The sequence below is a fragment of the Meles meles genome, chromosome 5 (genome assembly GCF_922984935.1).
Source record: "Meles meles chromosome 5, mMelMel3.1 paternal haplotype, whole genome shotgun sequence".
In the NCBI taxonomy this organism is placed as follows: domain Eukaryota; kingdom Metazoa; phylum Chordata; class Mammalia; order Carnivora; family Mustelidae; genus Meles; species Meles meles.
In genome coordinates, this window is record NC_060070.1 from 60,135,901 (window position 1) to 60,152,835 (window position 16,935).

General features: G+C 35.9%; 1 protein-coding gene across 9 annotated transcripts in view; it reads left to right on the forward strand.

Moving 5' to 3' along the window:
* The window catches only part of PLAGL1 (PLAG1 like zinc finger 1), a 111,260-nt gene that overhangs the window by 58,943 nt on the left and 35,382 nt on the right, over nt 1-16,935 (forward strand). For all 9 annotated transcript variants that reach the window (XM_046004372.1, XM_046004374.1, XM_046004371.1 and 6 more), the window contains exon 2: nt 3,723-3,759. The gene's annotated coding sequence lies outside the window, so the exon portion shown is untranslated. The remainder of the gene's footprint in view (nt 1-3,722; nt 3,760-16,935) is intronic.

The window sequence follows — 16,935 nt, forward strand, 5'->3', positions numbered from 1 at the left end:
AGAGGAAAGTGCTCACAATATTCTCTGATGGATCCTGCCTTCCAATGAAGGTCTTCATTCCCTTCCTGTGTCAGAGTCTAGGTTCCTGGAAACGAGAAACTGATGAAGTAGAGCCTACCTGCCATTGTCTTTGTGCTCATGATTATACTCATTAAAGGCATTTCTTGCATGTTCCTCTGTAGCTATTTACAAACCTATTTGTACAGATAGTCTATTAAGAATTTAACAATTTAAGAAAACAGTGAACATGAACATAAATATTGTATCTGTGGTAACATGCAAACAAACATGAAAAAAATTCAGTCTTATGGTATGTTTTAGAATGAAGAACCACAGAATAACCATACAAGTGTTGTGCTTAAACTGTATCTGCCAAGGTAACTGTGTTTAGCAACCCCAAGGAAAAGGGACATTAGCACTTAGGAGTAATTACTATTGTGTACCAAGACTTACTGGGAAAATTTTTACTGTCATAGAAATTAATGGGGTGCCTGGGTGGCTCAGTGGGTTAAGCCACTGCCTTTGGCTCAGGTCATGATCTCAGGGTCCTGGGATCGAGCCCCGCATCGGGCTCTCTGCTCAACAGGGAACCTGCTTCCTCCTCTCTCTCTGCCTGCTTCTCTGCCTATTTGTGATCTCTGTCTGTCAAATAAATAAATAAAATCTTAAAAAAAAAAAAGAAATTAATAACACAAAATAACTTGATTTCATCATCCTAGGTTTCTTTGAGGGATCATAAGGCCTAAATGCTAAAATCCTGGACTCAGATGTCAGGATCAATCGTTTGCTAATTGCATGACCTTGGGCAACTTACTAAAACGTTTGGTGCCTGAATTTCCTGATGAGCCAAAAAGGGATAATATGGCACATCCCTTGTAGAGTTGTTATGAAGATTAAATGAGATAATATATAGAAAATACCTAAATTATGCCATGGTAAGCTCATAGAGCATAGAGAAGGATATTATATACTCTACAGATCTCAGAGGTAGAAAATCAATAAAGACATAGTTGAACATAATATCCTATCAGTCAACTAGATGTAATTGACATGTTCATATTACTTTATCCAACAACAATAGAATATATATTCTTCTCAAGCTCACATGGAACATTCATCAAGATAGACCACATTTTGGGCCTTAAAACATAACAGATTTAAATGAATAAAGATCCTATGTTGTTTGCTCTCAGACCACCGTAGAATTTAACTCGGAGATCAATAATATAAAAATAAGTAAGAAATTTCAGGGCGCCTGCGTGGCTCAGTGGGTTAAGCCTCTGCCTTCAGCTCAGGTCAGGATTTCAGGGTCCTGAGAGAGAGCCCCGCATCGGGCTCTCTGCTCAGCAGGGAGCTTGCTTCTCTCTCTCTGCCTGCCTCTCTGCCTGTTTATGATCTCTCCGTCAAATAAATAAATAAAATCTTTTAAAAAAAGGATAAGAAATTTTAAAATACAGAGGTTGAATAACATACTTTATAAAAGGTCAAAAAGTATATTGAGAAATTTTGAACTATTTTGAACAAAATGGAAACATGACATCAAAATGTCAGATGCAGAGAAAGTGATGCCTAGAAGAAAATGTAGAGCATTGAATGCCAATAGTAGAAAAGAAGAAAGCCCTGAAATCAGTAATCTAAATTTCTACCTTAGGAAACTAGGAAAAAAAAATCTGAAAGTAAGCAGAAGAAAAGATGTAATAAGAATTAGAGCAGAAATTGGGGTGCTTAGCTGGTTTTTGGCAGAGTGTGCAACTCTTGATCTCAGGATTGTGGGTTCCAGCCCCATGTTGGGTGTAGAGATTACTTAAATATAAAATCTTAAAAAAAAACCAAAAACCAAAACAAACAAACCCCACAAAAATCAATGAAATTGAAGATCAGATATCAAAGAAAAGCAATGAAACCAAAATCTGGTTCTTTGGAGAGATCAATAAAATTGATAAACCTCTAGTGAAGCTGAGAAAAGGAGAAGGTTACAAATTATCATCACAAAAGAGATACCATTTCACATCCCTTGCACATTTAAATAATAACAAAATACTATGAATAACTCAATGCCCATGGCTATATCTGTTAAAGATACCAATTAATTGCCTTTCAGAACAGAAAGCACCATGCCCAGGTGGTTTACTGGTGAATTCTGCCAAACATTTATGGAAGAAATTATGCCAGTTCTTTTAATCACTTTCAGGGAATAGAAGCAGAGGGAATACTTCCTACCTTATTCAGTAAGGCCAGCATTACCTTAATATGAAAACCAGCAAAGGCATGAAAAAAAACAACTACAAATCAGTATCTCTCAGGAGCTTAGATTCCAAAATCCTCATAAAATATTAGCAGATCAAATCCAGCTATCTATAGGAAGAAATCTACACCATGACCAAAAGGTGATTATCACAAGTATGCGAAGTTGGTTCAACATTCAAAAAAATCAATGTAATCTATCACATCAACAGGCTAAAGAAGAAAATCAGCTGATTGTATCAATAGATGCAGAAAAAGCATTTGATATGACCCAACACCCATTCATGACAAAAAACAAAACAAAACAAACAAAACCTCTTAGTAAATTAGAAATAGAGGGAAACTTCCTCAACTTGATAAAGAATATCTACAAAAACTTACAGTTAACATCATACTTTATGATGAGAATGTAAAAGCTTTTTCATCAAGCTCAGAAACAAGGCAAGATGATCTCTCATTGTTCTTTTTCAACAATACTGGGATTCTAGCTAATGCAATAAGACAAGAAAATAAAAAGTATACAGATCGAGAATGAAGAAATAAAACTATCTTTGTTCACATCACCTGATCATCTGTGTAAAAAATCCAAAAGAATTGACAGACAAAAAACCTGAAACTAATAGGTAATTAATAGCAAGTTTGCAGGATATAAGACCAATATATGACAATCAGTTGCTTCCCTGTATACCAGTAGTTGAGCAAAAGGAACTTGAAACTAAAAAAACATCTTACCCTCAATTTTGCTGGAAACCTAAAACTGCTCTAAAAGAATGAAAACTTTTAAAATGTATGTTGAAAATACAGAATCTGAGTTCAGACAGTATTCTTAGCTTATCTTTCACCTTTTGACTTTTGAAGTGAATAGTTTGTTGTGATAACAATGAGTAAAAAAAAAAAATCAGACTTTTCCTTTAAAATATATTCTTTAATGGAGAAAAATGGAATTCTTTATTCATAATTTGACATATACTAGATAGTGGTCTTTTATGCCCAATGAGTAAAATAAATGAGCAATAAAAATATTGCTCACAAATGGATTTTGCTGTTTTAATGTTACAAATAGATGTATAAGAGGTTAGGGACAAGAAGGAGTAGTGGGGAGAGGGGTGGGTATCCTTATTAAAAGGCAACATTGAGGGATCCTTGTGGTGATGGAACTGTTTGGTATCTTGACTATGGTGATAGATATGTGAGCCTACGAGGTATAAAGTTCTGTAGGACCAAATACATGTACAAACAAGCATAATGAAATTGGGGAATTTCGAAAGACCAGTGGATTGTAGTAATATAAATATATTTATTGCGACATTCTACTTCAGTTTGTGAAAAGTTATCATTGGGGAAACTGAGTAAAGTATATTCAAGATCTCTCTCAAAATCTTGTATAGGTCTACAGTTATTGCACTAAAATTTAAAAATGCGTATGCAACTATTATATAAAACTATTAAAGATTTTTATTTTTTGTTTTTATTTTTAGGTTGTTTCTGCCTCCTTGATAAGTCCTCATTGGATTTGTAAGTTGACATTTTAATTTTTTTATTCTCTACCCCAAATGTCTTGTATTTTCTAATTACATAAGCATAATTTTCTAGAGAACTTGGAGCAAAAACTGGAGCAAAACTCTATTATTTGGTTCCTACTTTTTTTTTTTTTCAATTGTGTTATGTTAGTCACCATACAATATATCATTAGTTTTTGGTGTGGTGTTCCAAGATTCATTCCTACATTATTTTAAGGTCTGTTTCACTTTTTATGATATCATTTAAGGTCTGTTTCACTTTTTATGATATCATTAGAAACTTTGAGGAAGTTTGGGTACATATCTTAGGCTAGTGCCATCTGTTTTCTTGGAGTGACTTCCTACCAGGGTTATGATTAGTGGCAGTAAAGTACCATCTGTGGAGCTGAGGTTGTATATACATCCATCCTGTTGAACATCACGCTCTTCACATGGAACATCTTTGTGGCTGTTAAGAAGGACACAACGCCCTGGGAGAAAGCCACTGGTTTAAGTGATTTGACTAGTGAGATAAAATGAATTCTGCTTCATTGACTTGTGAGAATCTGGCAATTAGATGAAATGAGGGCAGTATTCCAGACTGGGAGAATTTAACTTTGTTCTCATTTTATCATTTGAAGTAACTCTCTTACTATTTTGTAACTTTTTCTTTATTGCATATTGAAAAAAAAATTAGGATTCCCGTTTTAATAATAGGTAGGGTTTTTTTTTTTAAATCCATGAAATGCAAACATTTGAAGTAGGAAAATTTGAACCAACTTTTTTTTTTTTTTTAGTGGCGAGCATGTCTTTTTTTTTTTTTTTTAATATGGACCAACATTTTTAACCTGAGAAAATAAATTATTCTCTATATAACTGAAAACACGTTACATTATTAAGTGTGTTTACTCGGCCAGTTTCTTAGAAAAGAGACTCTGTTCCCAGTATGGTTATGAACCATAATATGCAGTCACTAGTTTTGATTTCTATATGTTGTCATTTTCATGAGGGACTAAAATATGCTAAGCTAATTTCAAGGACATCTTTGAGAGATATTGTCTGAAGATGGCTTTGTTTTTCATCATGTTAGCAGTGGAGAATAATATTGTTACAAAGTAACATTTGGGGGATTTCTATTCTCTCACAGTGTCATAATCAGTTCGAATCAAATCAGGTATTGTTTCATCTGTTTTGAGGCCACTAGGAAGACAACTCCAGTACAGTCTTCTCCAAAGTATATGCCTTGGAATACTCATTCCTTTGGATGTTAACTGATGTTACATGGGAAAGGGACCTATGGTCATGTAAATTTGGGGGAAAAAACTGAGTTAAAATTAGATTTATTTCCAACAACTGATTATCTAAGAGAGCCAATGGTGTTTCTCAAGTGTATTTTCCAATATAACCTCAGTGTTATCAAATATGCCATAAGACTGGTGCTCCATGAAATATATTTGGGAAATAGCTTTAAAATTTAGGAAATTGGTAAAAATGACAGGATCCCTTGTACATTTTTCACAATGATGGCAAAAGAAAATAAGGACATTTGAATTAGAATAGAAGAAATATAACAAAGACTTTGAAGTATCTTAAAAGAGTTGACATGCAATTAAGCATTAATAATTATTATAGTTCTAAGATAATTTTTTTTTATCTTGAAGGTAAAAATATGTATTCTTCCTTGTTGTAGTCACCTACCAATTCCTACGTCACTCTCATTTCTTGAAGATTTAGCTCCTGGCTCACCGTCCTCCTCTCCGACACTAATGTGTCTTAATTTTTGGTGGTTTTATGGCCATCTTGGGGTCCTTCCAACACTCTGCTTCCTCACTGCCTTAACTTCCTCTCTTTCATTGATTTTGTTTCCCAGACTACTTCAGCCAAGTCTTCTCATGGTCATTTTGTGAACTTAGTCATTAACAGTAACTATTTCCCCTCCATGATCTTGACTTTAGGCATCCCATTCTCCACCAGTCTCCACTCCCACCAACAAATTTTTAACTCCACCTGGACATTACCTTACTCAATGTAAATAGCCTCTACCCTATCGTTAAAATAACCCATTTATCCCCCCTCTTATCTCTCTTCTTGCTTTGTTGTCCTTAGCTGTCTAAATCCCAAAGACGCAGTCTCTTATATGCCTTCCTGTAGCTGCCCAGCCAAACACAGCTGGAGAAAAGTACCTAGCCATTCTCACTAGTCTTAATTTAACTATTTTGATTACTAATCTCAGGGGTCCCTTAATGTGTTCTTGCAACTTAGACAATTAATTCCTAGGAAAATGTTTAAAACCTATTTCTCTATAAACTTCCAGTTCCTCTTCTATTCTCCCTTTCACCTGATGACCCTATTTTCTTTTTCACTGATAAAATAGAAGTGCCCAAAAGAGAACTTCCACAAGCACCCATCATCACATCTGCCCAACTGCATGCACCTGTAACTCACATCCTGCCTTCTCTTCTTTCTCCCTGGGTGAACTCAAATCTCATCTAAAGCTTATTCTTGTACTTATGTTTTTAGATTCTTTCCTTTCCCCTGTTCAAGGGTATTGCTATAGCTTTTGTCCCTTCTCTACCCTGCATTATGGATGTCCCCCTTCCTTTACATAATTATTTAACTCCCATCCCTCCTAGTTACCAATCCATCTCATTTCCATTTTCTTTTACACAATTTTTCAGTCTTTCTGTCCAATTTATCTTGATCCCATTTCAGTCAGGCTTGATTCTCACCATTCTACCAAAACTGTCTCGAGTGTCACCAATGACCTCGGTGTTGCAAGTCTGACAGTTCTCAGTCCTCATCTTACTGGACCTATCAGTAGAATTAACCCCATCAGTTACACTCCTCCCTAGTGCTATGAGTCTCCACACTTTCCGAGCTGCCTACCAGTTACCATGACCGCTTAAATCAGTCTTCCGTGCAAATACCTCTTCATTGACCTGACTTCCAAACACTGGGTGACCCAGGGCAGTTCCTGCACTGTTTCTCTGCCTACATTCACTCCCTAGCTAAGTTGGTCCAGTTTCATGACTTTAATACACATATATGCTTGGAACTACCAAATTTATATCTCCAGTATGAACCTCCCTCCAGAACTCCAGATTTAAATATCTAGCTGCTGAATGTCTGATAGGCATATCAAACCTAACATGTCCACAATGACGTTCCTCTCCACTCACAGCCAGACTTTCTTCTTCCTTAGTCTTCCTAATCTCTAAATGATAACTCTATTCCTTCATTTTTTTCAGGCCAGACTCTTTGGCACCACTATCATTTCTTCTTTTTCTCACCTTTTACATATCTAGCTATCAGAAAATACTATTGGCTCTACCTTAGATATATCCAGAAGAGGACTGCTTCTCACTACCTCTTCCGCTCTCATACCTTCATCAGCTTTTTATTAAAGTAGCCTTCTTACTGGTCTCCCTGCTTTTATACATTCTCCCCTATAATCTACTCTCCAAATAGCAGCCAGATAAATTATTTAAAACTCTTGACTCTGATCATGTTACTTTTCTGCTCTAATGACTCTAGCCAGTGCTTTTCTTTCTAGAGGTTTATCAACTTAATATAGGCCCCCATTACTTCTGACCTAACCTTTTACTGCTTCCCCTCACTTACTGCTTTAGCTATACCAATATCCTTGTTCCAAGTGAGGGTTTTGCAGTTAGTGTGGCTACAAAAAGCTGTAAGTCTTGCTTCTTACTTCTTTCAGATCTTTGCTAAATTGTCATCACACTTAGGCTTTTCCTGACTAGCCTGTTTTGAATTGCCACTATTTCTCCTTGCCTTTACCTCTTAATGATCCTTATTTCTTCAGTACTTTAGTTTTAAATCACTGTCTGATTTATATTTTGTCTATCTGACCTTCCTTTGAAGATGAACTCCACAAGGAAGGGAACTTTGTGTGTTTCATTCAGAAAGAGGGACGTGGATTGGGGAAAGGGATTGTGTAGTTACTGACTTTGCCTAACCTGCATTTCTCTTGTTGCCTCCTGACCACAAAGATGGGTAAGTGACTCAAATTGGGGCTGTCTTGGTATCTTTTCCTTCTGTTATTCTAGTCCTGGGATGGACATGGGATCCAAGCCAGGCCAACTGGATTTCAGTTTTTCTGACTGGTGGTGGCAATAAAGAAATACGTCCTATCTTGTCATGGGTCCTTTTAACTGTTAACAGACCATTAGACAAAAGGTAGGTATAGCCCTATACTATAATGCCTTTGGAGCACTTAGAAAATTGCCCATATACTAGGTGACCAGAAAAATTAAAAAAAAAAAATATATATATGTATATTAGAGCAGATATAGGGGAGAATAAGAAAATTTTAAGTGAATACTATATAAAGTTCTATATAAATAAACTTTGAAACTTTCAGTGTGTAAGACACTAAAGGTTATTTTTACCTAATTTGCCTGTCAGGTTGATAAATTCTTCCTAATGTTCATGTAATAGTTACTTACATGCTACATGACTTCCACAGCTCAGAAAGATCAAATAGATATATTCAAGAGACTTATATAACCCTCATTAAAATTTAATGGCCAATGCAAAAATTTTTAAATATTGTCAGTTATGAGAATAAATGTAAAATCTGCAAATAAGATTTTAAAAACATCTGACCAAATAGGACTTACCTAAGAGTACAAAAATGATCCAGTAATTGAGAATCTTATGCATAAATGTACTGTACAATCATTTTTTTTGAGTCCTACAGGACATTTAGTAACATTTAACACCCATTTCTGGTCATCTTTTAGGACTAGTACTTATTATGGATACAAAACATTCATTTCGAAACATCTGTACATTTATTAATAGTAAAACTCACAAACATTTCCATCAAAATCAAGAGTAGTAACATGATGTCTGCTAACATGGTAGTATAAGTTCTAGCCAGGCAGTGAGACAGAAAAGTAACAAGTATAGTTATTAGAGGATGAGATAACACTGAATTTTTTTTTTTTTTTTTTTTAGGATTTTACTTATTTACGAGAGAAAGTACGAACATGAGCAGTGGGAGAAGAACAGGGAGAGAGAAAGGGAGAAGCAGACCCTCTGCTGAGCGGGGGAGCCCGATGTGGGTCTTGATCCCAGGACCCTGAGATCATGACCTGGGCCCTAGGCAGACACTTAATTGACTGAGCCATCCAGATGCCCCACACTAAAATCTTATAGGCAAGGTGATGGATAGACCTATACAGTTCTGAAAATCAATTATAAAACTCTTAGAATTAATGCAATTCCATAAGTAGTTAGAGAAGTGATAAATATATGTTTAGTGGAAATAATTGGAAGCTTAAGATAATGGGTTCGTTTCTTATGGCTATGTTAGAGAAACTAACATGCTAAGAATAATTCAAATAAGAAATGTGTATTTTCAGAATTTCTTACAGTAAGTATGTATAGCTTTGTTATGAGAGAATATAAGATCTTAAGAATGTTTTCAATACTTAGAGGTAAGAAAATTCTGGTGCTAGAGTTCAAGCCCACCTGAGTTTTATCAGTTGTAGGCTTTCCCAAATAATTCAATAAGGAAGTTTGAATGCTTGATTTTAGAACTTTAGTTAGATTAGACATGATTAAAAGGCAGCTAAAATCTCAATCATCTATATATTTCTAAGTATTGCTGGGCAAAAAACTAGGTTTGAAATTTCTTTGAAGAATATTCATTTTCTTTTTCAGTGCTTGTTTGATTAACTTCAGGAAAAAGTGAATATATCTTGGTACTTTTAGTAAATGACTCCTAATGTCATTTTGTTACTGAAGACTTGGAGTGTTCTATCATAATTTAGTTCCAAAAGCTCTCTTTTCAAGAGCTATAAATTGAGCAGGCAGCATGGCGAAGAGCACAGGTTTTAGAATGAGTGTAGCCTGGCTTAAATTCCAACCGTGATGCCAATAAGTACATGACTGTGAGCAAATTAATGAGCCTTTCTTAGCCTCAGGTTGTCTTTTATAAGACTGAAATAATAATAGCTATGAGGATTATAAGGATTAATTGAAATGATAGACCTGGTCATTAACAATATTCAGTAACAATCTAATTCTATATTGCTCAGTATTACAATTTGACATACTACTAATAAGTTATTTTGCAGTGTACTTTATAGAGAAAACCATCTCATATTATATATCCCAAATTCTGAAAAATTATATATTTTTATGGAAGAGAAAATGACTAAGAGACATGGGCTGCCCTGTAATGTGACCCCAAACAAGTAACTTTTGGCATTTTTTGAGCTTTCAAGTAATCTCTACATCTTGATGTAGAGAGGATGAAATGAGATAATACAGACTTTTCAGCACTTACTTGTAAGTATAAAACACTAATGCAAATGTAAGGAATTCATGCTGAGGGGACTTCTGTGACTTCTACCCATGGTGTAGTAACAGGAACTGGGTTCATTCTCCTGTCTTAAACAACCAAAACCCAAAATGAAACCAAAAAACAGGCCATAAATTTTTTAAAACAGGTTTTCAGACATTGGGCAATGAACAACATAAGACTGAACCCTGAGAGAAGGGAAACAAGTGATGTGCCCAAGACCGCATTGTAAGAAGTGGAACCCAAACACAGCTCAGTGTCACCCTGAATTGAGGTAAGAGAGTTGGGAATTTAAGGAGGCAGTTGTAGCTAAAATTTGTAGGACAGCATACTGGAGAAGAGAGAGTTACACAAAGAGAACACTTTGCAGGTCATCATAGCATTCCCCTGGAGTCTTCAGCTGAGTGCTGATTAGTGCACACATATAAGAGAACTACCAAAGGTTGAGAAAAGAATCAACTGAAAAGGAAAATGTAGATCACAGTTCAGGGAAGAATGTGTCCCATTCGACTAGAAAAACTTTTTAATATAAATGGCATAAAATGGAATAGTTAGAAGAGTATTGCCTCAGTAGGGAGGGAAAATTTGCCCTAGACTAAAGCTCTGATTCTTTCAAAAAAAAAAAAAAAAAAAAAAGTCCTACAAATAAGCCATTAGAGTGATCATAAACTTTTTTTGTAAAGGGTAGGATAGAAAATATTTTAGACTTTGCAGGTCATATGATCTCTGTTGCACCTACTAAACTTTGCAACTATAGTGATAAAGCAGCCATAGACAATATGTAAATGAATGAGGATGTCCAAATTCTAATAAAACTTCATTTACAGAAATAGGCTGTGGATCAGATTTGACCTGTGGACCACAATTTGCAGACTCTCGGTTTAAAGGTCAAATTGTTTCTAGTAGTTTAACTTCATCCCAGAACAAAGCTCAAGGATATTTAGAGAACTACAAGATATCCAGCACCTACCAAGGTAAAATATGCAGTATCTAGGATTCAATCAAAATTTACCAGATCGCCCAAGAAACAGGAAAATTCAATGGTGATCAATACAAATAGACTCAGAGATGATAGATTTAATAAAGATAAATTTAATGAACAGATTTTTTTAATATTTAGTAAACATTTTTACTAAACAAAGATATTGAAACAATTATACATATGCTCAAGATTGTAGAAGAAAGCAGTAGCTTTAAGGAGAGACATAAAAGGCATATAAAAAAAGTCCAAATTGAATTTTTAGAGGCAACATAAACATCTGAAATGGGATATAAATTGGATAGGATTAGCAGCAGACCAGACACTGCAGAAAGACTTTGTGAACTTGAAAATATAGCAATAGAAATTATACAGAATAAAACACTGTGGGCTGTGGGACAACTTCAGATAGCTAAATATATGTATAATTGGAGTCTCCAAAGGAGGAAGGTAACAGAATAAATATTTAAAGAAATAATGGCTGAAAGTTTGCTAAATTTGATGAAACAACAAGTTCACGTATCTTAGAGGCTTAATAAATACCAGCAAGTACCAAAAAATGAAGAAAATTATACCAACATACGTCACAATCAAATAGTTTAAAACCAGTAATAAAGATTTTGTTTTTTTAAAGATTTTTATTTATTTATTTGACAGAGATCACAAGTAGGCAGAGAGGCAGACAGAGAGAGAGGAAGGGAAGCAGGCTCCCTGCTGAGCAGAGAGCCCAATGTGGGGCTCAATCTGAAGGCAGAGGCTTTAACCCACTGAGCCACCCAGGCACCCCAGTAATAAAGATTTTAAAGCAGAGAACAAGGACTCTATAAATTTAGAAGAACAAAGAATGACTATAGACTTTTCACCAAAAGCAGTGCTATCCAGAAGACAGTGTAGCAACTTTTTAACATAGTGTGAATGAAAAAACTGTCAATCTAGAAATTATAGCTAATAAAAATGTCTTTCAAAAAAAGGTAGTAAAATATTTTTTTAGACATACAAAAGCTGAAAGAATTCACCATTACACCCACGCTATAAGAAATGTTAAAGGAAGCCATTAGGAAGAAGGATAATACTAGATCAAAGTGAAAGAACACCAGAGATAGTAACATTCTGAGTAAATGTATAAGTTGTTTTTTTTTTTTTTTAATTTACATCTTTTTTTTAAAAAGGTGATTGTTTTAACCAAAAATAGTAACAATGTAGTTGGGGGTTATAACATGTAAAATGTATGACAACAGTTGCACAAAGGTCAAGATGGGAAAAATTGAAATGGAATATAGGTCTTTGTTTTTTTTTTTTTAAGATTTTATTATTTAGAGCATGAGAGAGCACACAAGCAGTGGTGGGGGGTGCAGAGGGAGAGGGAGAAACAAACTCCCCACTGAGCAAGGAGCCTGATGCAGGGCTCAATCCCAGGACTCTGGGATTATGACCTGAGCCGAAGGCAAATGCTTAACTGACTGAGCCACCCAGGTACCCCTAAAGTTTTTATACTATATGTGAAGAGGTGTAATATCCCTTGAAGTTACCTTGTGTTAAGAATATAGTGATAAACCTTAAATCAACCACCAAGACCTCAAAAGAAAGTGTATAAGTCAAAGGAGATAAAATTAAATCGGAAAAAAATAGTCCAGGGATGCGTGGGTGGCTCAGTGGGTTGAGCCTCTGCCTTTGGCTCAGGTCATGATCTCATGGTCCTGGGATCAACCCCTGCATTGGGCTATCTGCTCAGCGGGGAGCCTGTTTCCCCCTCCCCTTTTGCCTGCCTCTTTACCTACTTGTGATCTCTCTCTCTGTCAAATAAATAAATAAAATATTTTTTTAAAAAATGAAAAGAAAAAATAGTCCAAAAGAAGGCAGGAGAAAAAAGGAAAAGGGAAATGGAAAACAAATGGATAGCAAGATGTACATTTCAACCTAACTGTATCAATAATCATATTAAGTATAATGTAAGCACTCTGTTAAAAGGCAATGAATGTCAGCTTAGGTTTTTTTTTCTTTAAGAAGAAAATAGATTAGCTATATACTGCCTGCAAAAAAATGCACTTCATATACCAAAGGACAATTAGGTTATAAGGTAAGGGACGGAAAACAATGTGAATTTTAGTACTAATTATTTTTAAACCTGGAGTGTCTAGAAGTAGAATTGGAGCAAAAAATATTGCCAGATGTGAAGATGGTTCTTTCATAATGATAAAGTGGTAAAATCATCAAGGACCCATCATGACCAATTTAACCAAAGAAAAGAGAAGGCATAAATTACCAATTTCAGGAATGAAAGAGGGCTCATAACTACTGATCTCATGGGTATTACAGGGTGATTAAGGGAATGCTACAGTCAGTCTCTGCTCACAAATTTGATAACAGATAAAATGGAACAATGTCTAGAAAGATAACATACAAACTACTAAAACTGTCTTAAGGAGAAATAGATTACCTGAATTACCCTCTATCTATTAAATCAAGTTAGTAGTAAAAACAAAAACAAAAAACAAGAGCAATTCCTCAGAAAAGAAAAACCACCAGACCCAAATGGTTGTGCTGGTGAATTTTACCAAATAACCCATTCGACCAAAAAAAAAAAAAAAAGGAAATTAGAAGGTATTGTCATCTTACTGAAAATAAAAATATATTTCCAAATAACTAGGATGTAACTATAGCAGGGCTTCGAGGGAAATTTATAGCACTTTGTGCCTATATTGGAAAAGAGCAACAGTCTCAAAATAATAGCTCTAGGTAAAGGATTGTCAAAATCATCTTCAAATATCAGGGGCGCCTGGGTGGCTCAGTGGGTTAAAGTCTCTGCCTTAGGCTCAGGTCATGATCCCAGGGTCCTGGGATTGAGCCCTGCATTGGGCTCTCTGCTCAGCAGGGAGCCTGCTTCCTCCTCTCTCTCTCTCTCTGCCTGCCTCTCTGCCTACTTGTGATCTCTGTCAAATAAATAAAATCTTTTAAAAAAAGGAATCATCTTCAAATATCTGAATGCCTTTTATTAAAAATCATGTTTATTTCATGTTGGAGAAGATAATATAGATGGTTATGAAAAGGCAACTCTTAGCCCTTCATAGGAAGGAAATAGCCAATAGACTTGCCTTGCTGTGGACTGAATTTCTTTAGTGATGAATTTCTTTAACATGTTCCCTTAGAGGGGCACCTGGGTGGCTCAAAGCCTCTGCCTTTGGCTCAGGGTCCTGGGATCCCAGGGTCCTGGGATTCAGCCCCACATCGGGCTCTCTGCTCAGCGGGGAGCCTGCTTCCTCCTCTCTCTGCCTGGGTCTTTGCCTACTTGTGATCTCCGTCTGTCAAATAAATAATAAAATCTTTAAAAACAGACAAAAAAAAAACATGTTCCCTTAGATATTCTTTAGTTTTTTTTTTTTTTTTTTTTAAAGTAATCTCTATATCCAAGGTGGGGCTTGAGTTCACGATTCCAAGATCAAGAGTCACACGCTCTACCAACTGGGCCAGCCATACACCCCTCCCTTAAATATTTTTAAGGGTTCTTCCCAACGATTAACTTCTTTTTTAAAAAATTTTTTTAAAAGATTTTATTTTTTTTATTTGAGAGACAAATCACAAGTAGGCAGAGAGGCAGGCGAGGGTGGGGGTGGGGGGAAGGAGGCTCCCCGCTGAGCAGAGAGCCTGATTGGGGCTCGATCTCAGGACTCTGGGATCATGACCTGAGCCAAAGGCAGAAGCTTTAACTCACTGAGCCACCCAGGCACCCTCAACGATTAACTTCTGAGATAAACAGTAGTGAAGGAAAAAAAATTTTTTTTCAATGTTAATAGACTATAGATTAACATGCACTTTTAAGCTGATGTATTATATAGTATGTAATACAGTATAAGAATGAGCAGTAATTTAAAAAATCACAGAACTGTTGAATTAGAAGGAGATGTAAGTGGTGTTTAGTCAAACAGCAGTAACCTCAACTCTCTGCCTCTTTTAATATCAAAGCCTTGGGTAGAAATTTTTTTTGAGTTTTTTTTTTTAGGGGGTGATCTATTTAAGTTTGCAAATCAGCAGAAACAGTGCATGAGAAGTAAACCACTGGAAGACATAGTCAGAGTTCAGAGAAAACTGCATCAAGCTTAGGGACAATCACTAGACGTGATTTTGTACTAGGTAAAAGCTTGGGTATATTTTACCTTCTCTCCAAAGCCTTTTCTGGCCTTCCCAGACTTAGTGGCCTCTGTCTTCCCACAGTAATCTGTACACTCTGTACTGTAACATCTACATACTACCAACTATTGATAGGGTGTTATGGAAAATGAGACCAGGGAAAAAAAAGTTTGCTGTTTACGATCAGCCGTCTTTGTGCTAAAAAGTTCATCTGCTTTCTTCTAGTGAGTAGTATGAGGGTCAAAGGAAATAACATACATTATCTTTGAAAACTTTAAAGCACTAGCTCCATGCAACAAAATATTCCTATCATGCATTTTTTCTTTTCATGTGGCAACTGTCTGTGAATTTCTGCCTAGCAGACGTACATTCCTACTCTAAGCAGTTAAATGGCAAGAAGCAAAGCTGATGGGACAGAGAAACCACATTGCTGCTTTATAAAACCCAGGGAGTTTCCTCAGACATCTTTTCAAGAAAGACAATTCAGTCAGTGTTTCTGTTTGGGGTAGTAGCGTATCTTTTATGACGGTTTGATCTGGGCTTATTAGTTGGCCACCTTCAGATATTAGACCCGAGTGGTAGATTTTTAGTGCTCAAGAGAATTGTGTAATCCAGAGGCTGAAAGTTACATCTGATGTCTTTTTATTGAAAAAGAAACCTGTTTTTCCCTTTTTAACGAGTTTCATGCAGGTTTGATTTTCAACACCAATGATAATAGCTGCCACGATTAGTTATCTATTAATTTGCTAACATTACTTTAGGGGCTTTATACAAGTTATCCAATTTAATCCTTCCCAAATCCTATTTGAGAAGATACTATTCCTCCTTTGTAGTTGAGGAAACTGAGAGTCTGAAAATATCGTTAATAGCTTAGTTTATAAAATTGCTAAAAGTTGACACTAAAATTTCAGTATCGATCTAACGCCAGGCTCCCCACACAAGCACTGCATCTTTGGATGAGTGGAGCAATGCACTGAGCTTAGAGGTAGACTGTTTAATAGAGTCACGGTGAGAGCCGTTCAGTGAATGATTATATGCACACATGGTAGCTAGGTTCTACATGGGGTTGAGAAACAGAATACTTACAGTCGGGGCTCTGCTACTTACAAGTTCTGTGACTTTGGCAAATCAGTTTATTACCCTTCTCAGGTCTGTTTTCCTCATTCGAAAATAGAAACTAGTAAAACCACCTATCTGAGGTGGTTGTGGTGAAGATCAAATTGATGTTTTTCAGGACTTTAAATGCTTTTTGAAAGGAATGCTTGGGTGGCTCAATTGGTTAAGCATCTGCCTTCAGCTCAGGTCATGATTCCAGGGTTGTGGGATCCAGTCCTGCATCGGGGTCCCTGCTCAGACGGAGCCTGCTTCTCTTTCTGCCTGCTGCTCCCCCTGCTTGTGCACACTCTTGCTCACTCTCTCTAACAAATAACTAAAATCTTTTTAAAAACCCCACAAATAAAGGAATAAATGCTTTTGAATATAAATTTAAATGAGTATATAAATGAATTGATGAGTGTATTTCATCATTTGCCATAGCCTTTCCTTAATTAGTGAATTTTCTGAGTGCTTTTAAAAAATGCTTTGATTTATAGAAACTTAGTGAGTTTCCAGAGCAGCTCTGTTGAATTAGAGTCATCTATTATGTAAGGAGGTTCTACTCCTAAGCCTAGCATTCTTCGACGAGATACTTTGTTTTTGAGGAATGGTTATTTCGCAATACCTTGTAAAGGAATTCTTGACAGATATTTCTGTCTCCATTT